General features: G+C 44.4%; 26 non-coding genes and 3 pseudogenes across 26 annotated transcripts; all 29 read right to left on the reverse strand.

The window, feature by feature from the left end:
* Positions 1-236: 236 nt before the first annotated feature.
* On the reverse strand, positions 237-355 carry LOC142516002 (5S ribosomal RNA). The gene has a single exon (XR_012811820.1). It is a non-coding gene; the product is annotated as a 5S ribosomal RNA (ribosomal RNA).
* A 682-nt stretch (positions 356-1,037) lies between these two features.
* Positions 1,038-1,156, reverse strand: LOC142516120 (5S ribosomal RNA). The gene has a single exon (XR_012811932.1). It is a non-coding gene; the product is annotated as a 5S ribosomal RNA (ribosomal RNA).
* A 684-nt stretch (positions 1,157-1,840) lies between these two features.
* LOC142516239 (5S ribosomal RNA) lies at positions 1,841-1,959 on the reverse strand. The gene has a single exon (XR_012812043.1). It is a non-coding gene; the product is annotated as a 5S ribosomal RNA (ribosomal RNA).
* Positions 1,960-2,643: 684 nt separating this feature from the next.
* On the reverse strand, positions 2,644-2,762 carry LOC142516355 (5S ribosomal RNA). Its single transcript, XR_012812154.1, has one exon. It is a non-coding gene; the product is annotated as a 5S ribosomal RNA (ribosomal RNA).
* A 683-nt stretch (positions 2,763-3,445) lies between these two features.
* LOC142514119 (5S ribosomal RNA) lies at positions 3,446-3,565 on the reverse strand. Its single transcript, XR_012810028.1, has one exon. It is a non-coding gene; the product is annotated as a 5S ribosomal RNA (ribosomal RNA).
* Positions 3,566-4,250: 685 nt separating this feature from the next.
* Positions 4,251-4,369, reverse strand: LOC142515922 (5S ribosomal RNA). The gene has a single exon (XR_012811743.1). It is a non-coding gene; the product is annotated as a 5S ribosomal RNA (ribosomal RNA).
* Positions 4,370-5,049: 680 nt separating this feature from the next.
* On the reverse strand, positions 5,050-5,168 carry LOC142508833 (5S ribosomal RNA). The gene has a single exon (XR_012807035.1). It is a non-coding gene; the product is annotated as a 5S ribosomal RNA (ribosomal RNA).
* Positions 5,169-5,850: 682 nt separating this feature from the next.
* Positions 5,851-5,969, reverse strand: LOC142516472 (5S ribosomal RNA). Its single transcript, XR_012812265.1, has one exon. It is a non-coding gene; the product is annotated as a 5S ribosomal RNA (ribosomal RNA).
* Positions 5,970-6,649: 680 nt separating this feature from the next.
* Positions 6,650-6,768, reverse strand: LOC142514110 (5S ribosomal RNA). Its single transcript, XR_012810020.1, has one exon. It is a non-coding gene; the product is annotated as a 5S ribosomal RNA (ribosomal RNA).
* A 683-nt stretch (positions 6,769-7,451) lies between these two features.
* On the reverse strand, positions 7,452-7,570 carry LOC142513649 (5S ribosomal RNA). The gene has a single exon (XR_012809585.1). It is a non-coding gene; the product is annotated as a 5S ribosomal RNA (ribosomal RNA).
* A 684-nt stretch (positions 7,571-8,254) lies between these two features.
* LOC142514713 (5S ribosomal RNA) lies at positions 8,255-8,375 on the reverse strand. The gene has a single exon (XR_012810594.1). It is a non-coding gene; the product is annotated as a 5S ribosomal RNA (ribosomal RNA).
* A 683-nt stretch (positions 8,376-9,058) lies between these two features.
* LOC142512467 (5S ribosomal RNA) lies at positions 9,059-9,177 on the reverse strand (annotated as a pseudogene).
* A 683-nt stretch (positions 9,178-9,860) lies between these two features.
* LOC142506340 (5S ribosomal RNA) lies at positions 9,861-9,980 on the reverse strand. The gene has a single exon (XR_012804634.1). It is a non-coding gene; the product is annotated as a 5S ribosomal RNA (ribosomal RNA).
* Positions 9,981-10,656: 676 nt separating this feature from the next.
* Positions 10,657-10,775, reverse strand: LOC142516693 (5S ribosomal RNA). The gene has a single exon (XR_012812474.1). It is a non-coding gene; the product is annotated as a 5S ribosomal RNA (ribosomal RNA).
* Positions 10,776-11,458: 683 nt separating this feature from the next.
* LOC142513525 (5S ribosomal RNA) lies at positions 11,459-11,577 on the reverse strand. The gene has a single exon (XR_012809467.1). It is a non-coding gene; the product is annotated as a 5S ribosomal RNA (ribosomal RNA).
* Positions 11,578-12,660: 1,083 nt separating this feature from the next.
* On the reverse strand, positions 12,661-12,779 carry LOC142516669 (5S ribosomal RNA). Its single transcript, XR_012812452.1, has one exon. It is a non-coding gene; the product is annotated as a 5S ribosomal RNA (ribosomal RNA).
* A 683-nt stretch (positions 12,780-13,462) lies between these two features.
* Positions 13,463-13,581, reverse strand: LOC142506712 (5S ribosomal RNA). The gene has a single exon (XR_012804994.1). It is a non-coding gene; the product is annotated as a 5S ribosomal RNA (ribosomal RNA).
* A 680-nt stretch (positions 13,582-14,261) lies between these two features.
* Positions 14,262-14,380, reverse strand: LOC142506577 (5S ribosomal RNA). Its single transcript, XR_012804866.1, has one exon. It is a non-coding gene; the product is annotated as a 5S ribosomal RNA (ribosomal RNA).
* A 677-nt stretch (positions 14,381-15,057) lies between these two features.
* LOC142516204 (5S ribosomal RNA) lies at positions 15,058-15,176 on the reverse strand. Its single transcript, XR_012812011.1, has one exon. It is a non-coding gene; the product is annotated as a 5S ribosomal RNA (ribosomal RNA).
* Positions 15,177-15,857: 681 nt separating this feature from the next.
* Positions 15,858-15,976, reverse strand: LOC142514313 (5S ribosomal RNA). Its single transcript, XR_012810212.1, has one exon. It is a non-coding gene; the product is annotated as a 5S ribosomal RNA (ribosomal RNA).
* Positions 15,977-16,656: 680 nt separating this feature from the next.
* LOC142513330 (5S ribosomal RNA) lies at positions 16,657-16,775 on the reverse strand. Its single transcript, XR_012809282.1, has one exon. It is a non-coding gene; the product is annotated as a 5S ribosomal RNA (ribosomal RNA).
* Positions 16,776-17,460: 685 nt separating this feature from the next.
* Positions 17,461-17,579, reverse strand: LOC142516205 (5S ribosomal RNA). Its single transcript, XR_012812012.1, has one exon. It is a non-coding gene; the product is annotated as a 5S ribosomal RNA (ribosomal RNA).
* Positions 17,580-18,261: 682 nt separating this feature from the next.
* On the reverse strand, positions 18,262-18,380 carry LOC142516206 (5S ribosomal RNA). Its single transcript, XR_012812013.1, has one exon. It is a non-coding gene; the product is annotated as a 5S ribosomal RNA (ribosomal RNA).
* A 682-nt stretch (positions 18,381-19,062) lies between these two features.
* LOC142513240 (5S ribosomal RNA) lies at positions 19,063-19,181 on the reverse strand. The gene has a single exon (XR_012809197.1). It is a non-coding gene; the product is annotated as a 5S ribosomal RNA (ribosomal RNA).
* Positions 19,182-19,863: 682 nt separating this feature from the next.
* On the reverse strand, positions 19,864-19,982 carry LOC142516208 (5S ribosomal RNA). The gene has a single exon (XR_012812014.1). It is a non-coding gene; the product is annotated as a 5S ribosomal RNA (ribosomal RNA).
* Positions 19,983-20,664: 682 nt separating this feature from the next.
* On the reverse strand, positions 20,665-20,782 carry LOC142511396 (5S ribosomal RNA; annotated as a pseudogene).
* Positions 20,783-21,464: 682 nt separating this feature from the next.
* Positions 21,465-21,582, reverse strand: LOC142509107 (5S ribosomal RNA). Its single transcript, XR_012807295.1, has one exon. It is a non-coding gene; the product is annotated as a 5S ribosomal RNA (ribosomal RNA).
* Positions 21,583-22,265: 683 nt separating this feature from the next.
* Positions 22,266-22,384, reverse strand: LOC142508390 (5S ribosomal RNA). Its single transcript, XR_012806604.1, has one exon. It is a non-coding gene; the product is annotated as a 5S ribosomal RNA (ribosomal RNA).
* A 682-nt stretch (positions 22,385-23,066) lies between these two features.
* LOC142512098 (5S ribosomal RNA) lies at positions 23,067-23,184 on the reverse strand (annotated as a pseudogene).
* Between the last annotated feature and the right edge of the window lie 1,019 nt (positions 23,185-24,203).

Consider the following 24,203-nt stretch of genomic DNA (forward strand, 5'->3'; position numbering starts at 1 on the left):
CGCAAATTAGAGGGTCTTAGAGAAGGAATTCGGCTAAAATCTCGTCAGCTCATTGCGTAGTAATGAGTCTCGTCCGTTTGCCCGTTTACAATCAAATTAGCCTACAATTTTGTCCAAATCCGGCAGTGCCCGAGCTACTTTCATTTCACATGTCTTATCTGGTCCCGATCGAGATTCAGATGATTTGAGCCGAAAATCGTCTGTCAACAAGTAATCAAAATAGAAAAACACGAAAAGGGGTGCAACACGAGGACTTCCCAGGGGGTCACCCATCCTAGTACTGCTCTCGCCCAAGCACGCTTAACTTCGGAGTTCTGATGGGATCCGGTGCATTAGTGCTGGTATGATCGCACCCGACATTGAGTGGGATGTTTATTCTTATATCCCTCGAGTACGTGTGGAGCGGGCGGCGATGGACAACACGCGGCACTGCTCTCGCCCAATCATAACCATGAAGTTAAGCGTTCTGGCGCGATGGCAGAGGTAGGATGGGTGACCTCCCTGGGAAGACCTCGTGTCGCGACCGTTTACGTAAATTATGGATAAAACAGTCGAAATAATTGTTTTTAATGAGTTAACCGTCTCCGGAGTAATCTGCGTCATACCCTTCCGCACAGAACCGGCTCACGACAACAAAAATCGATAAATGTTCCCAGAAAATAGAAAAAAAATAAGAAGAAGGAAATAACGAATGTAAAGCTATTATTATGCCTGGGATACGATAAAATGGAACCGGAATCGAATTTCGAACTTCCTAAGCGGATTTCTCGAGGAAACGAAAGCTTAACAGAAGCGGTAAATCGCAAATTAGAGGGTCTTAGAGAAGGAATTCGGCTAAAATCTCGTCAGCTCATTGCGTAGTAATGAGTCTCGTCCGTTTGCCCGTTTACAATCAAATTAGCCTACAATTTTGTCCAAATCCGGCAGTGCCCGAGCTACTTTCATTTCACATGTCTTATCTGGTCCCGATCGAGATTCAGATGATTTGAGCCGAAAATCGTCTGTCAACAAGTAATCAAAATAGAAAAACACGAAAAGGGGTGCAACACGAGGACTTCCCAGGGGGTCACCCATCCTAGTACTGCTCTCGCCCAAGCACGCTTAACTTCGGAGTTCTGATGGGATCCGGTGCATTAGTGCTGGTATGATCGCACCCGACATTGAGTGGGATGTTTATTCTTATATCCCTCGAGTACGTGTGGAGCGGGCGGCGATGGACAACACGCGGCACTGCTCTCGCCCAATCATAACCATGAAGTTAAGCGTTCTGGCGCGATGGCAGAGCTAGGATGGGTGACCTCCCTGGGAAGACCTCGTGTCGCGACCGTTTACGTAAATTATGGATAAAACAGTCGAAATAATTGTTTTTAATGAGTTAACCGTCTCCGGAGTAATCTGCGTCATACCCTTCCGCACAGAACCGGCTCACGACAACAAAAATCGATAAATGTTCCCAGAAAATAGAAAAAAAAATAAGAAGAAGGAAATAACGAATGTAAAGCTATTATTATGCCTGGGATACGATAAAATGGAACCGGAATCGAATTTCGAACTTCCTAAGCGGATTTCTCGAGGAAACGAAAGCTTAACAGAAGCGGTAAATCGCAAATTAGAGGGTCTTAGAGAAGGAATTCGGCTAAAATCTCGTCAGCTCATTGCGTAGTAATGAGTCTCGTCCGTTTGCCCGTTTACAATCAAATTAGCCTACAATTTTGTCCAAATCCGGCAGTGCCCGAGCTACTTTCATTTCACATGTCTTATCTGGTCCCGATCGAGATTCAGATGATTTGAGCCGAAAATCGTCTGTCAACAAGTAATCAAAAATAGAAAAACACGAAAAGGGGTGCAACACGAGGACTTCCCAGGGGGTCACCCATCCTAGTACTGCTCTCGCCCAAGCACGCTTAACTTCGGAGTTCTGATGGGATCCGGTGCATTAGTGCTGGTATGATCGCACCCGACATTGAGTGGGATGTTTATTCTTATATCCCTCGAGTACGTGTGGAGCGGGCGGCGATGGACAACACGCGGCACTGCTCTCGCCCAATCATAACCATGAAGTTAAGCGTTCTGGCGCGATGGCAGAGCTAGGATGGGTGACCTCCCTGGGAAGACCTCGTGTCGCGACCGTTTACGTAAATTATGGATAAAACAGTCGAAATAATTGTTTTTAATGAGTTAACCGTCTCCGGAGTAATCTGCGTCATACCCTTCCGCACAGAACCGGCTCACGACAACAAAAATCGATAAATGTTCCCAGAAAATAGAAAAAAAAATAAGAAGAAGGAAATAACGAATGTAAAGCTATTATTATGCCTGGGATACGATAAAATGGAACCGGAATCGAATTTCGAACTTCCTAAGCGGATTTCTCGAGGAAACGAAAGCTTAACAGAAGCGGTAAATCGCAAATTAGAGGGTCTTAGAGAAGGAATTCGGCTAAAATCTCGTCAGCTCATTGCGTAGTAATGAGTCTCGTCCGTTTGCCCGTTTACAATCAAATTAGCCTACAATTTTGTCCAAATCCGGCAGTGCCCGAGCTACTTTCATTTCACATGTCTTATCTGGTCCCGATCGAGATTCAGATGATTTGAGCCGAAAATCGTCTGTCAACAAGTAATCAAAAATAGAAAAACACGAAAAGGGGTGCAACACGAGGACTTCCCAGGGGGTCACCCATCCTAGTACTGCTCTCGCCCAAGCACGCTTAACTTCGGAGTTCTGATGGGATCCGGTGCATTAGTGCTGGTATGATCGCACCCGACATTGAGTGGGATGTTTATTCTTATATCCCTCGAGTACGTGTGGAGCGGGCGGCGATGGACAACACGCGGCACTGCTCTCGCCCAATCATAACCATGAAGTTAAGCGTTCTGGCGCGATGGCAGAGGTAGGATGGGTGACCTCCCTGGGAAGACCTCGTGTCGCGACCGTTTACGTAAATTATGGATAAAACAGTCGAAATAATTGTTTTTAATGAGTTAACCGTCTCCGGAGTAATCTGCGTCATACCCTTCCGCACAGAACCGGCTCACGACAACAAAAATCGATAAATGTTCCCAGAAAATAGAAAAAAAATAAGAAGAAGGAAATAACGAATGTAAAGCTATTATTATGCCTGGGATACGATAAAATGGAACCGGAATCGAATTTCGAACTTCCTAAGCGGATTTCTCGAGGAAACGAAAGCTTAACAGAAGCGTTAAATCGCAAATTAGAGGGTCTTAGAGAAGGAATTCGGCTAAAATCTCGTCAGCTCATTGCGTAGTAATGAGTCTCGTCCGTTTGCCCGTTTACAATCAAATTAGCCTACAATTTTGTCCAAATCCGGCAGTGCCCGAGCTACTTTCATTTCACATGTCTTATCTGGTCTCGATCGAGATTCAGATGATTTGAGCCGAAAATCGTCTGTCAACAAGTAATCAAAAATAGAAAAAAAAGAAAAGGAGTGCAACACGAGGACTTCCCAGGGGGTCACCCATCCTAGTACTGCGCTTCGCCCAAGCACGCTTAACTTCGGAGTTCTGATGGGATCCGGTGCATTAGTGCTGGTATGATCGCACCCGACATTGAGTGGGATGTTTATTCTTATATCCCTCGAAGTACGTGTTGAGCGGGCGGCGATGGACAACTCGCGGCACTACTCTCGCCCAATCATAACCATGAAGTTAAGCGTTCTGGCGCGATGGCAGAGTTAGGATGGGTGACCTCCCTGGGAAGACCTCGTGTCGCGACCGTTTACGTAAATTATTGATAAAACAGTCGAAATAATTGTTTTTAATGAGTTAACCGTCTCCGGTGTAATCTGCGTCATACCCTTCCGCACAGAACCGGCTCACGACAACAAAAATCGATAAATGTTCCCAGAAAATAGAAAAAAAATAAGAAGAAGGAAATAAAGAATGTAAAGCTATTATTATGCCTCGGATACGATAAAATGGAACCGGAATCGAATTTCGAACTTCCTAAGCGGATTTCTCGAGGAAACGAAAGCTTAACAGAAGCGGTAAATCGCAAATTAGAGGGTCTTAGAGAAGGAATTCGGCTAAAATCTCGTCAGCTCATTGCGTAGTAATGAGTCTCGTCCGTTTGCCCGTTTACAATCAAATTAGCCTACAATTTTGTCCAAATCCGGCAGTGCCCGAGCTACTTTCATTTCACATGTCTTATCTGGTCTCGATCGAGATTCAGATGATTTGAGCCGAAAATCGTCTGTCAACAAGTAATCAAAAATAGAAAAACACGAAAAAGGGTGGCAACACGAGGACTTCCCAGGGGGTCACCCATCCTAGTACTGCTCTCAGCCAAGCACGCTTAACTTCGGAGTTCTGATGGGATCCGGTGCATTAGTGCTGGTATGATCGCACCCGACATTGAGTGGGATGTTTATTCTTATATCCCTCGAGTACGTGTGGAGCGGGCGGCGATGGACAACACGCGGCACTGCTCTCGCCCAATCATAACCATGAAGTTAAGCGTTCTGGCGCGATGGCAGAGCTAGGATGGGTGACCTCCCTGGGAAGACCTCGTGTCGCGACCGTTTACGTAAATTATGGATAAAACAGTCGAAATAATTGTTTTAATGAGTTAACCGTCTCCGGAGTAATCTGCGTCATACCCTTCCGCACAGAACCGGCTCACGACAACAAAATCGATAAATGTTCCCAGAAAATAGAAAAAAAATAAGAAGAAGGAAATAACGAATGTAAAGCTATTATTATGCCTGGGATACGATAAAATGGAACCGGAATCGAATTTCGAACTTCCTAAGCGGATTTCTCGAGGAAACGAAAGCTTAACAGAAGCGGTAAATCGCAAATTAGAGGGTCTTAGAGAAGGAATTCGGCTAAAATCTCGTCAGCTCATTGCGTAGTAATGAGTCTCGTCCGTTTGCCCGTTTACAATCAAATTAGCCTACAATTTTGTCCAAATCCGGCAGTGCCCGAGCTACTTTCATTTCACATGTCTTATCTGGTCCCGATCGAGATTCAGATGATTTGAGCCGAAAATCGTCTATCAACAAGTAATCAAAAATAGAAAAACACGAAAAGGGTGCAACACGAGGACTTCCCAGGGGGTCACCCATCCTAGTACTGCTCTCGCCCAAGCACGCTTAACTTCGGAGTTCTGATGGGATCTGGTGCATTAGTGCTGGTATGATCGCACCCGACATTGAGTGGGATGTTTATTCTTATATCCCTCGAGTACGTGTGGAGCGGGCGGCGATGGACAACACGCGGCACTGCTCTCGTCCCAATCATAACCATGAAGTTAAGCGTTCTGGCGCGATGGCAGAGCTAGGATGGGTGACCTCCCTGGGAAGACCTCGTGTCGCGACCGTTTACGTAAATTATGGATAAAAGAGTCGAAATAATTGTTTTTAATGAGTAACCGTCTCCGGAGTAATCTGCGTCATACCCTTCCGCACAGAACCGGCTCACGACAACAAAAATCGATAAATGTTCCCAGAAAATAGAAAAAAAATAAGAAGAAGGAAATAACGAATGTAAAGCTATTATTATGCCTGGGATACGATAAAATGGAACCGGAATCGAATTTCGAACTTCCTAAGCGGATTTCTCGAGGAAACGAAAGCTTAACAGAAGCGTTAAATCGCAAATTAGAGGGTCTTAGAGAAGGAATTCGGCTAAAATCTCGTCAGCTCATTGCGTAGTAATGAGTCTCGTCCGTTTGCCCGTTTACAATCAAATTAGCCTACAATTTTGTCCAAATCCGGCAGTGCCCGAGCTACTTTCATTTCACATGTCTTATCTGGTCCCGATCGAGATTCAGATGATTTGAGCCGAAAATCGTCTGTCAACAAGTAATCAAAATAGAAAAACACGAAAAGGGGTGCAACACGAGGACTTCCCAGGGGGTCACCCATCCTAGTACTGCTCTCGCCCAAGCACGCTTAACTTCGGAGTTCTGATGGGATCCGGTGCATTAGTGCTGGTATGATCGCACCCGACATTGAGTGGGATGTTTATTCTTATATCCCTCGAGTACGTGTGGAGCGGGCGGCGATGGACAACACGCGGCACTGCTCTCGCCCAATCATAACCATGAAGTTAAGCGTTCTGGCGCGATGGCAGAGCTAGGATGGGTGACCTCCCTGGGAAGACCTCGTGTCGCGATCGTTTACGTAAATTATGGATAAAACAGTCGAAATAATTGTTTTTAATGAGTTAACCGTCTCCGGAGTAATCTGCGTCATACCCTTCCGCACAGAACCGGCTCACGACAACAAAATCGATAAATGTTCCCAGAAAATAGAAAAAAAATAAGAAGAAGGAAATAACGAATGTAAAGCTATTATTATGCCTGGGATACGATAAAATGGAACCGGAATCGAATTTCGAACTTCCTAAGCGGATTTCTCGAGGAAACGAAAGCTTAACAGAAGCGGTAAATCGCAAATTAGAGGGTCTTAGAGAAGGAATTCGGCTAAAATCTCGTCAGCTCATTGCGTAGTAATGAGTCTCGTCCGTTTGCCCGTTTACAATCAAATTAGCCTACAATTTTGTCCAAATCCGGCAGTGCCCGAGCTACTTTCATTTCACATGTCTTATCTGGTCCCGATCGAGATTCAGATGATTTGAGCCGAAAATCGTCTGTCAACAAGTAATCAAAATAGAAAAACACGAAAAGGGTGCAACACGAGGACTTCCCAGGGGGTCACCCATCCTAGTACTGCTCTCGCCCAAGCACGCTTAACTTCGGAGTTCTGATGGGATCCGGTGCATTAGTGCTGGTATGATCGCACCCGACATTGAGTGGGATGTTTATTCTTATATCCCTCGAGTACGTGTGGAGCGGGCGGCGATGGACAACACGCGGCACTGCTCTCGCCCAATCATAACCATTAAGTTAAGCGTTCTGGCGCGATGGCAGAGGTAGGATGGGTGACCTCCTTGGGAAGACCTCGTGTCGCGACCGTTTACGTAAATTATGGATAAAACAGTCGAAATAATTGTTTTTAATGAGTTAACCGTCTCCGGAGTAATCTGCGTCATACCCTTCCGCACAGAACCGGCTCACGACAACAAAAATCGATAAATGTTCCCAGAAAATAGAAAAAAAATAAGAAGAAGGAAATAACGAATGTAAAGCTATTATTATGCCTGGGATACGATAAAATGGAACCAGAATCGAATTTCGAACTTCCTAAGAGGATTTCTCGAGGAAACGAAAGCTTAACAGAAGCGGTAAATCGCAAATTAGAGGGTCTTAGAGAAGGAATTCGGCTAAAATCTCGTCAGCTCATTGCGTAGTAATGAGTCTCGTCCGTTTGCCCGTTTACAATCAAATTAGCCTACAATTTTGTCCAAATCCGGCAGTGCCCGAGCTACTTTCATTTCACATGTCTTATCTGGTCCCGATCGAGATTCAGATGATTTGAGCCGAAAATCGTCTTTCAACAAGTAATCAAAAATAGAAAAACACGAAAAAGGGTGCAACACGAGGACTTCCCAGGGGGTCACCCATCCTAGTACTGCTCTCGCCCAAGCACGCATAACTTCGGAGTTCTGAAGGGATCCGGTGCATTAGTGCTGGTATGATCGCACCCGACATTGAGTGGGATGTTTATTCTTATATCCCTCGAGTATGTGTGGAGCGGGCGGCGATGGACAACACGCGGCACTGCTCTCGCCCAATCATAACCATGAAGTTAAGCGTTCTGGCTCGATGGCAGAGGTAGGATGGGTGACCTCCCTGGGAAGACCTCGTGTCGCTACCGTTTACGTAAATTATAGATAAAACAATCGAAATAATTGTTTTTAATGAGTTGACCGTCTCCGGAGTAATCTGCGTCATACCCTTCCGCACAGAACCGGCTCACGACAACAAAAATCGATAAATGTTCCCAGAAAATAGAAAAAAAAATAAGAAGAAGAAAGTAGCGAATGTAAAGCTATTATTATGCCTGGGATACGATAAAATGGAACCGGAATCGAATTTCGAACTTTCTAAACGGATTTCTCGAGGAAACAAAAGCTTAACAGAAGCGGAAAATCACAAATTAGAGTGTCTTAGAGAAAGAATTCGGCTAAAATCTCGTCAGCTCATTGCGTAGTAATGAGTCTCGTCCGTTTGCCCGTTTACAATCAAATTAGCCTACAATTTTGTCAAAATCCGGCATTGCCCGAGCTACTTTCATTTCACATGTCTTATCTGGTCTCGATCGAGATTCAGATGATTTGAGCCGAAAATCGTCTGTCAACAAGTAATCAAAAATAGAAAAAAAAGAAAAGGAGTGCAACACGAGGACTTCCCAGGGGGTCACCCATCCTAGTACTGCGCTTTCGCCCAAGCACGCTTAACTTCGGAGTTCTGATGGGATCCGGTGCATTAGTGCTGGTATGATCGCACCCGACATTGAGTGGGATGTTTATTCTTATATCCCTCGAAGACGTGTTGAGCGGGCGGCGATGGACAACTCGCGGCACTACTCTCGCCCAATCATAACCATGAAGTTAAGCGTTCTGGCGCGATGGCAGAGTTAGGATGGGTGACCTCCCTGGGAAGACCTCGTGTCGCGACCGTTTACGTAAATTATTGATAAAACAGTCGAAATAATTGTTTTTAATGAGTTAACCGTCTCCGGTGTAATCTGCGTCATACCCTTCCGCACAGAACCGGCTCACGACAACAAAAATCGATAAATGTTCCCAGAAAATAGAAAAAAAATAAGAAGAAGGAAATAAAGAATGTAAAGCTATTATTATGCCTCGGATACGATAAAATGGAACCGGAATCGAATTTCGAACTTCCTAAGAGGATTTCTCGAAAAAACGATAGCTTAACAAAAGCGGTAAATCGCAAATTAGAGGGTCTTAGAGAAGGAATTCGGCTAAAATCTCGTCAGCTCATTGCGTAGTAATGAGTCTCGTCCGTTTGCTCGTTTACAATCAAATTAGCCTACAATTTTGTCCAAATCCGGCAGTGCCCGAGCTACTTTCATTTCACATGTCTTATCTGGTCTCGATCGAGATTCAGATGATTTGAGCCTAAAATCGTCTGTCAACAAGTAATCAAAAATAGAAAAACACGAAAAAGGGTGGAACACGAGGACTTCCCAGGGGGTCACCCATCCTAGTATTCCTCATGTCTAAGCACGCTTAACTTAGAAGTTCTGATGGGATCCGGTGCATTATTGCTTGTATGATCGCACCGGACATTAAGTAGGATGTTTATTCTTATATCCCTCGAGTACGTTTGGAGCGGGCGGCGATGGACAACACGCGGCACTGCTCTCGCCCAATCATAACCATGAAGTTAAGCGTTCTGGTGCGATGGCAGAGCTAGGATGGGTGACCACTCTGGGAAGACCTCGTGTCGCGACCGTTTACTTAAATTATGGACAAAACAGTCGAAATAATTATTTTAATGAGTTAACCGTCTCCGGTGTAATCTGCGTCATACCCTTCCGCACAGAACCGGCTCACGACAACAAAAATCGATAAATGTTCCCAGAAAATAGAAAAAGAAATTAGAAGAAGGAAATAACGAATGCTAAAGCTATTATTATTCTTGTGATACAATAAAATGGAACCAGAATCGAATTTCGAACTTCCTAAGCGGATTTCTCGAGGAAACGAAAGCTTAACAGAAGCGGTAAATCGCAAATTAGAGGATCTTAGAGAAGGAATTCGGCTAAAATCTCGTCAGCTCATTGCGTAGTAATGAGTCTCGTCCGTTTGCCCGTTTACAATCAAATTAGCCTACAATTTTGTCCAAATCCGGCAGTGCCCGAGCTACTTTCATTTCACATGTCTTATCTGGTCCCGATCGAGATTCAGATGATTTGAGCCGAAAATCGTCTATCAACAAGTAATCAAAAATAGAAAAACACGAAAAGGGTGCAACACGAGGACTTCCCAGGGGGTCACCCATCCCTAGTACTGCTCTCGCCCAAGCACGCATAACTTCGGAGTTCGGAAGGGATCTGGTGCATTAGTGCTGGTATGATCGCACCCGACATTGAGTGGGATGTTTATTCTTATATCCCTCGAGTACGTGTGGAGCGGGCGACGATGGACAACACGCGGCACTGCTCTCGTCCAATCATAACCATGAAGTTAAGCGTTCTAGCGCGATGGCAGAGCTACGATGGGCGACCTCCCCGGGAAGACCTCGTGTCGCGACCGTTTACGTAAATTATGGATAAAGAGTTGAAATAATTGTTTTAATGAGTAAACCTTCTCCGGAGTAATCTGCGTCATACCCTTCCGCACAAAACCGCCTCAAGACAACAAAAAATCGCAAAATATCCCAGAAAATAGAAAAAAAATAAGAAGAAGGTAATAGCGAATGTAAGCTATATGTATGCCTGGGATACGATAAAAAATGGAACGAAATAGAATTTCGACTTCCAAGCGGATTTCTCGAGGAAACAGAAGCTTAACAGAAGCGGTAAATCGGTAAATTAGAGGGTCTTAGAGAAGGAATTTAGCTAAATACCGCCAGCTCTGTGCGGAGTAATGATTCTCATCCGTTTGCCCGTTTACAATCAAATTAGCCTATAATTTGTCCAAATCCGGTAGTGTCGAGCTACGTGATTTCACATGTCTTATCTCGTCCCGATCGAGATTCAGATGATTTGAGCCGAAATCGTCTGTCACAAGTATAAAAAAATAGAAAAAAACATGAAAAGCGGTGCAACACGAGGACTTCCAAGGGGGTCACCCATCCTAGTATTGCTCTCGCCCAAGCACGCTTAACTTCAGAGTTCTGATGGGATCCTGTGCATTAGTGCTGGTATGATCGCACCAGGACAATGAGTGGGATGTTTATTCTTATATCCCTCGAGTACGTGTGGAGCGGGCGGCGATGGACAACACGCGGCACTGCTCTCGCCCAATCATAACCATGAAGTTAAGCGTTCTGGCGCGATGGCAGAGCTAGGATGGTTGACCTCCCTGGGAAGTCCCCGTGTCGCGATCGTTTACGTAAATTAGGGCAAAAACAGTCGAAATAATTGTTTTTAATGAGTTAACCGTCTCCGGAGTAATCTGCGTCTTACCCTTCCGCACAGAACCGGCTCACGACAACAAAAATCGCTAAATGTTCCCAGAAAATAAGAAAAAAATAAGATGAAGGAAATAGCGAATGTAAAGCTATTATTATGCCTGGGATATGATAAAATGGAACCGGAATCGAATTTCGAACTTCCTAAGCGGATTTATCGAGGAAACGAAAGCTTAACAGAAGCGGTAAATCGCAAATTAGAGGGTCTTAGAGAAGGAATTCGACTAAAATCTCGTCAGCTCATTGCGTAGTAATGAGTCTCGTCCGTTTGCCCGTTTACAATCAAATGAGCCTACAATTTTGTCCAAATCCGGCAGTGCCCGAGCTACTTTCATTTCACATGTCTTATCTGGTCCCGATCGAGATTCAGATGATTTGAGCCAAAAATCGTCTGTCAACAAGTAATCAAAAATAGAAAAACACGAAAAGGGTGCAACACGAGGACTTCTCAGTGGGTCACCCACCCTAGTACTGCTCTCACCCAAGCACGCTTAACTTCGGAGTTCTGATGGGATCCGGTGCATTAGTGCTGGTATGATTGCACCCGACATTGAGTGGGATGTTTATTCTTATATCCCTCGAGTACGTGTGGAGCGAGCGGCGATGGACAACACGCGGCACTGCTCTCGCCCAATCATAACCATGAAGTTAAGCGTTCTGGCGCGATGGCAGAGCTAGGATAGGTGACCTGCCTGGGAAGACCTCGTGGTGCGACCGTTTACGTAAATTATGGATAAAACAGTCGAAATAATTGTTTTTAATGAGTTATCCGTCTCCGGAGTAATCTGCGTCATACACTTCCGCACAGAAACGGCTCACGACAACAAAAATCGATAAATGTACCTAGAAAATAGAAAAAAAATAAGAAGAAGGAAATAGCGAATGTAAAGCTATTATTATGCCTGAGATACGATAAAATGGAACGGAAATCGAATTTTTGACTTCCTAAATGGATTTCTCGAGGAAACTGAAGCTTAACAGAAGCGGAAAATCGCAAATTAGAGGGTCTTAGAGAAGGAATTCGGCTAAAATCTCACCAGCTCATTGCGGAGTAACATTTCTCGTTCGTTTGCCCGTTTACAATCAAATTAGCCTACAATTTTGTCCAAATACGGCAGTGCCCGAGATACGTTGATTTCAGTCGAAATAATTGTTTTTATTGAGTTAACCGTCTCCGGAGTAATCTGCGTCATACCCTTCCGCACAGAACCGGCTCACGACAACAAAAATCGATAATTGTTCCCTGAAAATAGAAAAAAAAATAAGAAGAAGGAAATAACGAATGTAAAGCTATTATTATGCTTGGGATACGATAAAATAGAACCGCAATCGAATTTCGAACTTCCTAAGAAGATTTCTCGAGGAAACGAAAGCTTAACAGAAGCGGTAAATCGCAAATTAGAGGGTCTTAGAGAAGGAATTCGGCTAAAATCTCGTCAGCTCATTCCTTAGTAGTGAGTCTCGTCCGTTTGCCCGTTTACAATCAAATTAGCCTACAATTTTGTCCAAATTCGGCAGTGCCCGAGCTACTTTCATTTCACATGTCTTATCTGGTCCCGATCGAGATTCAGATGATTTGAGCCGAAAATCGTCTGTCAACAAGTAATCAAAAATAGAAAAACACGAAAAGGGTTGTAACACGAAAACTTTCCAGGGGGTCACCCATCCTAGTACTGCTCTCGCCCAAGCACGCTTAACTTCGGAGTTCTGATGGGATCCGGTGCATTAGTGCTAGTATGATCGCACCCAACATTGAGTGGGATGTTTATTCTTATATCCCTCGAGTACGTGTGGAGCGGGCGGCGATGGACAACACGCGGCACTGCTCTCGCCCAATCATAACCATGAAGTTAAGCGTTCTGGCGCGATGGCAGAGGTAGGATGAGTGACCTCCCTGGGAAGACCTCGTGTCGCGATCGTTTACGTAAATTATGGATAAAACAGTCGAAATAATTTTTTTTAATGAGTTAACCGTCTCAGGAGTAATCTGCGTCATACCCTTCCGCACAGAACCGGCTCAGGACAACAAAAATCGATAAATGTTCCCAGAAAATAGAAAAAAAATAAGAAGAAGGAAATAACGAATGTAAAGCTATTATTATGCCTGGGATAGGATAAAATGGAACCGGAATCGAATTTCGAACTTCCTAAGCGGATTTCATGATGAAACTGAAAGCTTAACAGAAGCGTTAATTCGCAAATTAGAGGGTCTTAGAGAAGGAATTCGGCTAAAATCTCGTCAGCTCATTGCGTAATAATGAGTCTCGTCCGTTTGCCCGTTTACAATCAAATTAGCCTACAATTTTGTCCAAATCCGGCAGTGCCCGAGCTACTTTCATTTCACATGTTTTATCTGGTCCCGATCGAGATTCAGATGATTTGAGCCGAAAATCGTCTATCAACAAGTAATCAAAAATAGAAAAACACGAAAAGGGTGCAACACGAGGACTTCCCAGGGGGTCACCCATCCTAGTACTGCTCTCACCCAAGCAAGCTTACCTTCGTAGTTCTGATGGGATCCGGTGCATTAGTGCCGGTATGATCGCACCCGAAATTGAGTGGGATGTTTATTCTTATATCCCTCGAGTACGTGTGGAGCGGGCGGCGATGGACAACACGCGGCACTGCTCTCGCCCAATCATAACCATGAAGTTAAGCGTTCTACGCGATGGCATAGGTAGGATGGGTGACCTCCCTGGGAAGACCTCGTGTCGCGACCGTTTACGTAAATTATTGATAAAACAGTCGAAATAATTGTTTTTAATGAGTTAACCGTCTCCGGAGTAATCTGCGTAATACCCTTCGGCACAGAACCGGCTCACGACAACAAATATCGATAAATGTTCCCAGAAAATAGAAAAAAATAAGAAGAAGAAAATAACGAATGTAAAGCTATTATTATGCCTGGGATACGATAAAATGGAACCGGAATCGAATTTCGAACTTCCTAAGCGGATTTCATGATGAAACCAAAGCTTAACAGAAGCGTTAAATCGCAAATTAGAGGGTCTTAGAGAAGGAATTCGGCTAAAATCTCGTCAGCTCATTGCGTAATAATGAGTCTCGTCCGTTTGCCCGTTTACAATCAAATTAGCCTACAATTTTGTCCAAATCCGGCAGTGCCCGAGCTACTTTCATTTCACATGTTTTATCTGGTCCCGATCGAGATTCAGATGATTTGAGCCGAAAATCGTCTATCAACAAGTAATCAAAAATAGAAAAACACGAAAAGGGTGCAACACGAGGACTTCCCAGGGGGTCACCCATCCTAGTACTGCTCTCACCCAAGCAAGCTTACCTTCGTAGTTCTGATGGGATCCGGTGCATTAGTGCTGGTATGATCGCACCCGAAATTGAGTGGGATGTTTATTCTTATATCCCTCGAGTACGTGTGGAGCGGGCGGCGATGGACAACACGCGGCACTGCTCTCGCCCAATCATAACCATGAAGTTAAGCGTTCTGCGCGATGGCAGAGGTAGGATGGGTGACCTCCCTGGGAAGACCTCGTGTCGCGACCGTTTACGTAAATTATGGATAAAACAGTCGAAATAATTGTTTTTAATGAGTTAACCGTCTCCGGAGTAATCTGCGTCATACCCTTCGCACAGAACCGGCTCACGACAACAAATATCGATAATGTTCCCAGAAAATAGAAAAAAATAAGAAGAAGAAAATAACGAATGTAAAGCTATTATTATGCCTGGGATATGATAAAATGGAACCGGAATCGAATTTCGAACTTCCTAAGCGGATTTCATGATGAAACGAAAGCTTAACAGAAGCGTTAAATCGCAAATTAGAGGGTCTTAGAGAAGGAATTCGGCTAAAATCTCGTCAGCTCATTGCGTAATAATGAGTCTCGTCCGTTTGCCCGTTTACAATCAAATTAGCCTACAATTTTGTCCAAATCCGGCAGTGCCCGAGCTACTTTCATTTCACATGTTTATCTGGTCCCGATCGAGATTCAGATGATTTGAGCCGAAAATCGTCTATCAACAAGTAATCAAAAATAGAAAAACACGAAAAGGGTGCAACACGAGGACTTCCCAGGGGGTCACCCATCCTAGTACTGCTCTCACCCAAGCAAGCTTAACTTCGTAGTTCTGATGGGATCCGGTGCATTAGTGCTGGTATGATCGCACCCGACATTGAGTGGGATGTTTATTCTTATATCCCTCGAGTACGTGTGGAGCGGGCGGCGATGGACAACACGCGGCACTGCTCTCGCCCAATCATAACCATGAAGTTAAGCGTTCTGGCGCGATGGCAGAGCTAGGATGGGTGACCTCCCTAGGAAGACCTCGTGTCGCGACCGGTTACGTAAATTATGAATAAAACAGTCGAAATAATTGTTTTTAATGAGTTAACCGTCTCCGGAGTAATCTGCGTCATACCCTTCGCACAGAACCGGCTCAGGACAACAAAAATCGATTAATGTTCCCAGAAAATAGAAAAAAAATAAGAAGAAGGAAATAACGAATGTAAAGCTATTATTATGCCTGGGATACGATAAAATGGAACCGGAATCGAATTTCGAACTTCCTAAGCGGATTTCTAGAGGAAACAAAAGCATAACAGAAGCGTTTAATCGCAAATTAGAGGGTCTAAGAGAAGGAATTCGGCTAAAATCTCGTCAGCTCATTGCGTAATAATGAGTCTCGTCCGTTTGCCCGTTTACAATCAAATTAGCCTACAATTTTGTCCAAATCCGGCAGTGCCCGAGCTACTTTCATTTCACATGTCTTATCTGGTCCCGATCGAGATTCAGATGATTTGAGCCGAAAATCGTCTATCAACAAGTAATCAAAAATAGAAAAACACGAAAAGGGTGCAACACGAGGACTTCCCAGGGGGTCACCCATCCTAGTACTGCTCTCACCCAAGCACGCTTAACTTCGTAGTTCTGATGGGATCCGGTGCATTAGTGCCGGTATGATCGCACCCGACATTGAGTGGGATGTTTATTCTTATATCCCTCGAGTACGTGTGGAGCGGGCGGCGATGGACAACACGCGGCACTGCTCTCGCCCAATCATAACCATGAAGTTAAGCGTTCTGCGCGATGGCAGAGGTAGGATGGGTGACCTCCCTGGGAAGACCTCCTGTCGCGACCGTTTACGTAAATTATGGATAAAACAGTCGAAATAATTGTTTTTAATGAGTTAACCGTCTCCGGAGTAATCTGCGTCATACCCTTCGGCACAGAACCGGCTCACGACAACAAATATCGATAAATGTTCCCAGAAAATAGAAAAAAATAAGAAGAAGAAAATAACGAATGTAAAGCTATTATTATGCCTGGGATATGATAAAATGGAACCGGAATCGAATTTCGAACTTCCTAAGCGGATTTCATGATGAAACGAAAGCTTAACAGAAGCGTTAAATCGCAAATTAGAGGGTCTTAGAGAAGAAATTCGGCTAAAATCTCGTCAGCTCATTGTGTAATAATGAGTCTCGTCCGTTTGCCCGTTTACAATCAAATTAGCCTACAATTTTGTCCAAATCCGGCAGTGCCCGAGCTACTTTCATTTCACATGTCTTATCTGGTCCCGATCGAGATTCAGATGATTTGAGCCGAAAATCGTCTATCAACAAGTAATCAAAAATAGAAAAACACGAAAAGGGTGCAACACGAGGACTTCCCAGGGGGTCACCCATCCTAGTACTGCTCTCACCCAAGCACGCTTAACTTCGAAGTTCTGATGGGATCCGGTGCATTAGTGCTGGTATGATCGCACCCGACATTGAGTGGGATGTTTATTCTTATATCCCTCGAGTACGTGTGGAGCGGGCGGCGATGGACAACACGCGGCACTGCTCTCGCCCAATCATAACCATGAAGTTAAGCGTTCTGGCGCGATGGCAGAGCTAGGATGGGTGACCTCCCTAGGAAGACCTCGTGTCGCGACCGTTTACGTAAATTATGGATAAAACAGTCGAAATAATTGTTTTTAATGAGTTAACCGTCTCCGGAGTAATCTGCGTCATACCCTTCCGCACAGAACCGGCTCACGACAACAAATATCGATTAATGTTCCCAGAAAATAGAAAAAAAAATAAGAAGAAGGAAATAACGAATGTAAAGCTATTATTATGCCTGGGATACGATAAAATGGAACCGGAATCGAATTTCGAACTTCCTAAGCGGATTTCATCGATGAAACGAAAGCTTAACAGAAGCGTTTAAATCGCAAATTAGAGGGTCTTAGAGAAGGAATTCGGCTAAAATCTCGTCAGCTCATTGCGTAGTAATGAGTCTCGTCCGTTTGCCCGTTTACAATCAAATTAGCCTACAATTTTGTCCAAATCCGGCAGTGCCCGAGCTACTTTCATTTCACATGTCTTATCTGGTCCCGATCGAGATTCAGATGATTTGAGCCGAAAATCGTCTATCAACAAGTAATCAAAAATAGAAAAACACGAAAAGGGTGCAACACGAGGACTTCCCAGGGGGTCACCCATCCTAGTACTGCTCTCACCCAAGCAAGCTTAACTTCGTAGTTCTGATGGGATCCGGTGCATTAGTGCTGGTATGATCGCACCCGACATTGAGTGGGATGTTTATTCTTATATCCCTCGAGTACGTGTGGAGCGGGCGGCGATGGACAACACGCGGCACTGCTCTCGCCCAATCATAACCATGAAGTTAAGCGTTCTGGCGCGATGGCAGAGGTAGGATGGGTGACCTCCCTGGGAAGACCTCGTGTCGCGACCGTTTACGTAAATTATGGATAAAACAGTCGAAATAATTGTTTTTAATGAGTTAACCGTCTCCGGAGTAATCTGCGTCATACCCTTCCGCACAGAACCGGCTCACGACAACAAATATCGATAAATGTTCCCAGAAAATAGAAAAAAAATAAGAAGAAGGAAATAACGAATGTAAAGCTATTATTATGCCTGGGATACGATAAAATGGAACCGGAATCGAATTTCGAACTTCCTAAGCGGATTTCATGATGAAACGAAAGCTTAACAGAAGCGTTAAATCGCAAATTAGAGGGTCTTAGAGAAGGAATTCGGCTAAAATCTCGTCAGCTCATTGCGTAATAATGAGTCTCGTCCGTTTGCCCGTTTACAATCAAATTAGCCTACAATTTTGTCCAAATCCGGCAGTGCCCGAGCTACTTTCATTTCACATGTCTTATCTGGTCCCGATCGAGATTCAGATGATTTGAGCCGAAAATCGTCTATCAACAAGTAATCAAAAATAGAAAAACACGAAAAGGGTGCAACACGAGGACTTCCCAGGGGGTCACCCATCCTAGTACTGCTCTCACCCAAGCAAGCTTAACTTCGTAGTTCTGATGGGATCCGGTGCATTAGTGCTGGTATGATCGCACCCGACATTGAGTGGGATGTTTATTCTTATATCCCTCGAGTACGTGTGGAGCGGGCGGCGATGGACAACACGCGGCACTGCTCTCGCCCAATCATAACCATGAAGTTAAGCGTTCTGGCGCGATGGCAGAGGTAGGATGGGTGACCTCCCTGGGAAGACCTCGTGTCGCGACCGTTTACGTAAATTATGGATAAAACAGTCGAAATAATTGTTTTTAATGAGTTAACCGTCTCCGGAGTAATCTGCGTCATACCCTTCCGCACAGAACCGGCTCACGACAACAAATATCGATAAATGTTCCCAGAAAATAGAAAAAAAATAAGAAGAAGGAAATAACGAATGTAAAGCTATTATTATGCCTGGGATACGATAAAATGGAACCGGAATCGAATTTCGAACTTCCTAAGCGGATTTCATGATGAAACGAAAGCTTAACAGAAGCGTTAAATCGCAAATTAGAGGGTCTTAGAGAAGGAATTCGGCTAAAATCTCGTCAGCTCATTGCGTAATAATGAGTCTCGTCCGTTTGCCCGTTTACAATCAAATTAGCCTACAATTTTGTCCAAATCCGGCAGTGCCCGAGCTACTTTCATTTCACATGTCTTATCTGGTCCCGATCGAGATTCAGATGATTTGAGCCGAAAATCGTCTATCAACAAGTAATCAAAAATAGAAAAACACGAAAAGGGTGCAACACGAGGACTTCCCAGGGGGTCACCCATCCTAGTACTGCTCTCGCCCAAGCACGCTTAACTTCGTAGTTCTGATGGGATCCGGTGCATTAGTGCTGGTATGATCGCACCCGACATTGAGTGGGATGTTTATTCTTATATCCCTCGAGTACGTGTGGAGCGGGCGGCGATGGACAACACGCGGCACTGCTCTCGCCCAATCATAACCATGAAGTTAAGCGTTCTGGCGCGATGGCAGAGGTAGGATGGGTGACCTCCCTGGGAAGACCTCGTGTCGCGACCGTTTACGTAAATTATGGATAAAACAGTCGAAATAATTGTTTTTAATGAGTTAACCGTCTCCGGAGTAATCTGCGTCATACCCTTCCGCACAGAACCGGCTCACGACAACAAATATCGATAAATGTTCCCAGAAAATAGAAAAAAAATAAGAAGAAGGAAATAACGAATGTAAAGCTATTATTATGCCTGGGATACGATAAAATGGAACCGGAATCGAATTTCGAACTTCCTAAGCGGATTTCATGATGAAACGAAAGCTTAACAGAAGCGTTAAATCGCAAATTAGAGGGTCTTAGAGAAGGAATTCGGCTAAAATCTCGTCAGCTCATTGCGTAATAATGAGTCTCGTCCGTTTGCCCGTTTACAATCAAATTAGCCTACAATTTTGTCCAAATCCGGCAGTGCCCGAGCTACTTTCATTTCACATGTCTTATCTGGTCCCGATCGAGATTCAGATGATTTGAGCCGAAAATCGTCTATCAACAAGTAATCAAAAATAGAAAAACACGAAAAGGGTGCAACACGAGGACTTCCCAGGGGGTCACCCATCCTAGTACTGCTCTCACCCAAGCAAGCTTAACTTCGTAGTTCTGATGGGATCCGGTGCATTAGTGCTGGTATGATCGCACCCGACATTGAGTGGGATGTTTATTCTTATATCCCTCGAGTACGTGTGGAGCGGGCGGCGATGGACAACACGCGGCACTGCTCTCGCCCAATCATAACCATGAAGTTAAGCGTTCTGGCGCGATGGCAGAGGTAGGATGGGTGACCTCCCTGGGAAGACCTCGTGTCGCGACCGTTTACGTAAATTATGGATAAAACAGTCGAAATAATTGTTTTTAATGAGTTAACCGTCTCCGGAGTAATCTGCGTCATACCCTTCCGCACAGAACCGGCTCACGACAACAAATATCGATAAATGTTCCCAGAAAATAGAAAAAAAATAAGAAGAAGGAAATAACGAATGTAAAGCTATTATTATGCCTGGGATACGATAAAATGGAACCGGAATCGAATTTCGAACTTCCTAAGCGGATTTCATGATGAAACGAAAGCTTAACAGAAGCGTTAAATCGCAAATTAGAGGGTCTTAGAGAAGGAATTCGGCTAAAATCTCGTCAGCTCATTGCGTAATAATGAGTCTCGTCCGTTTGCCCGTTTACAATCAAATTAGCCTACAATTTTGTCCAAATCCGGCAGTGCCCGAGCTACTTTCATTTCACATGTCTTATCTGGTCCCGATCGAGATTCAGATGATTTGAGCCGAAAATCGTCTATCAACAAGTAATCAAAAATAGAAAAACACGAAAAGGGTGCAACACGAGGACTTCCCAGGGGGTCACCGATCCTAGTACTGCTCTCCCCAAGCAAGCTTAACTTCGTAGTTCTGATGGGATCCGGTGCATTAGTGCCGGTATGATCGCACCCGACATTGAGTGGGATGTTTATTCTTATATCCCTCGAGTACGTGTGGAGCGGGCGGCGATGGACAACACGCGGCACTGCTCTCGCCCAATCATAACCATGAAGTTAAGCGTTCTAGCTCGATGGCAGAGGTAGGATGGGTGACCTCCCTGGGAAGACCTCGTGTCGCGACCGTTTACGTAAATTATGGATAAAACAGTCGAAATAATTGTTTCTAATGAGTTAACCGTCTCCGGAGTAATCTGCGTCATACCCTTCCGCACAGAACCGGCTCACGACAACAAATATCGATAAATGTTCCCAGAAAATAGAAAAAAAATAAGAAGAAGGAAATAACGAATGTAAAGCTATTATTATGCCTGGGATACGATAAAATGGAACCGGAATCGAATTTCGAACTTCCTAAGCGGATTTCATGATGAAACGAAAGCTTAACAGAAGCGTTAAATCGCAAATTAGAGGGTCTTAGAGAAGGAATTCGGCTAAAATCTCGTCAGCTCATTGCGTAATAATGAGTCTCGTCCGTTTGCCCGTTTACAATCAAATTAGCCTACAATTTTGTCCAAATCCGGCAGTGCCCGAGCTACTTTCATTTCACATGTCTTATCTGGTCCCGATCGAGATTCAGATGATTTGAGCCGAAAATCGTCTATCAACAAGTAATCAAAAATAGAAAAACACGAAAAGGGTGCAACACAAGACTTCCCAGGGGGTCACCCATCCTAGTACTGCTCTGCCCCAAGCAAGCTTAACTTCGTAGTTCTGATGGGATCCGGTGCATTAGTGCTGGTATGATCGCACCCGACATTGAGTGGGATGTTTATTCTTATATCCCTCGAGTACGTGTGGAGCGGGCGGCGATGGACAACACGCGGCACTGCTCTCGCCCAATCATAACCATGAAGTTAAGCGTTCTGGCGCGATGGCAGAGCTAGGATGGGTGACCTCCCTGGGAAGACCTCGTGTCGCGATCGTTTACGTAAATTATGGATAAAACAGTCGAAATAATTGTTTTTAATGAGTTAACCGTCTCCGGAGTAATCTGCGTCATACCCTTCCGCACAGAACCGGCTCACGACAACAAAAATCGATAAATGTTCCCAGAAAATAGAAAAAAAAATAAGAAGAAGGAAATAACGAATGCAAAGCTATTATTATGCCTGGGATACGATAAAATGGAACCGGAATCGAATTTCGAACTTCCTGAGCGGATTTCATGATGAAACGAAAGCTTAACAGAAGCGTTAAATCGCAAATTAGAGGGTCTTAGAGAAGGAATTCGGCTAAAATCTCGTCAGCTCATTGCGTAATAATGAGTCTCGTCCGTTTGCCCGTTTACAATCAAATTAGCCTACAATTTTGTCCAAATCCGGCAGTGCCCGAGCTACTTTCATTTCACATGTCTTATCTGGTCCCGATCGAGATTCAGATGATTTGAGCCGAAAATCGTCTATCAACAAGTAATCAAAAATAGAAAAACACGAAAAGGGTGCAACACGAGGACTTCCCAGGGGGTCACCGATCCTAGTACTGCTCTCACCCAAGCAAGCTTAACTTCGTAGTTCTGATGGGATCCGGTGCATTAGTGCCGGTATGATCGCACCCGACATTGAGTGGGATGTTTATTCTTATATCCCTCGAGTACGTGTGGAGCGGGCGGCGATGGACAACACGCGGCACTGCTCTCGCCCAATCATAACCATGAAGTTAAGCGTTCTGGCGCGATGGCAGAGGTAGGATGGGTGACCTCCCTGGGAAGATCCTCGTGTCGCGACCGTTTACGTAAATTATGGATAAAACAGTCGAAATAATTGTTTTTAATGAGTTAACCGTCTCCGGAGTAATCTGCGTCATACCCTTCCGCACAGAACCGGCTCACGACAACAAATATCGATAAATGTTCCCAGAAAATAGAAAAAAAATAAGAAGAAGGAAATAACGAATGTAAAGCTATTATTATGCCTGGGATACGATAAAATGGAACCGGAATCGAATTTCGAACTTCCTAAGCGGATTTCATGATGAAACGAAAGCTTAACAGAAGCGTTAAATCGCAAATTAGAGGGTCTTAGAGAAGGAATTCGGCTAAAATCTCGTCAGCTCATTGCGTAATAATGAGTCTCGTCCGTTTGCCCGTTTACAATCAAATTAGCCTACAATTTTGTCCAAATCCGGCAGTGCCCGAGCTACTTTCATTTCACATGTCTTATCTGGTCCCGATCGAGATTCAGATGATTTGAGCCGAAAATCGTCTATCAACAAGTAATCAAAATAGAAAAACACGAAAAGGGTGCAACACGAGGACTTCCAGGGGTCACCGATCCTAGTACTGCTCTCACCCAAGCAAGCTTAACTTCGTAGTTCTGATGGGATCCGGTGCATTAGTGCTCGGTATGATCGCACCCGACATTGAGTGGGATGTTTATTCTTATATCCCTCGAGTACGTGTGGAGCGGGCGGCGATGGACAACACGCGGCACTGCTCTCGCCCAATCATAACCATGAAGTTAAGCGTTCTGGCGCGATGGCAGAGCTAGGATGGGTGACCTCCCTAGGGAAGACCTCGTGTCGCGACGTTTACGTAAATTATGATAAAACAGTCGAAATAATTGTTTTAATGAGTTAACCGTCTCCGGAGTAATCTGCGTCATACCCTTCCGCACAGAACCGGCTCACGGACAACAAATATCGATAAATGTTCCCAGAAAATAGAAAAAAAAATAAGAAGAAGGAAATAACGAATGTAAAGCTATTATTATGCCTGGGATACGATAAAATGGAACGGAATCGAATTTCGAACTTCCTAAGCGGATTTCTCGAGGAAACGAAAGCTTAACAGAAGCGTTAATCGCAAATTAGAGGGTCTTAGAGAAGGAATTCGGCTATAAATCTCGTAGCTCATTGCTGTAGTAATGAGTCTCGTCCGTTTGCCCGTTTACAATCAAATGAGCCTACAATTTTGTCCAAATCCGGCAGTGCCCGAGCTACTTCATTTCACATGTCTTATCTGGTCTCGATCGAGATTCAGATGATTTGAGCCGAAAATCGTCTGTCAACAAGTAATCAAAAATAGAAAAACACGAAAATGTTTGCAACACTGAGAACTTCGCAGGGGTGTCATCACCATCCTAGTACTGACTCTCGGCCCAAGCACGCTTACTTCGGATTAATGATGGGATCCTGTGCATTAGTGTTGGTATGATCGCACGACATTGAGTGGGATGTTTATTCTATATCCCTCGAGTACGTGTGGAGCGGGCGGCGATGGACAACACGCGGCACTGCTCTCGCCCAATCATAACCAAGAAGTTAAGCGTTCTGGCGCGATGGCAGAGCTAGGATGGGTGACCTTGGAAGACCTCGTGTCGCGACCGTTACGTAAATTATGATAAAAAAGTCGAAATAATTGTTTTAATGAGTTAAC

Source organism: Primulina tabacum, chromosome 10, assembly GCF_025594145.1.
Source record: "Primulina tabacum isolate GXHZ01 chromosome 10, ASM2559414v2, whole genome shotgun sequence".
NCBI classification, from domain to species: domain Eukaryota; kingdom Viridiplantae; phylum Streptophyta; class Magnoliopsida; order Lamiales; family Gesneriaceae; genus Primulina; species Primulina tabacum.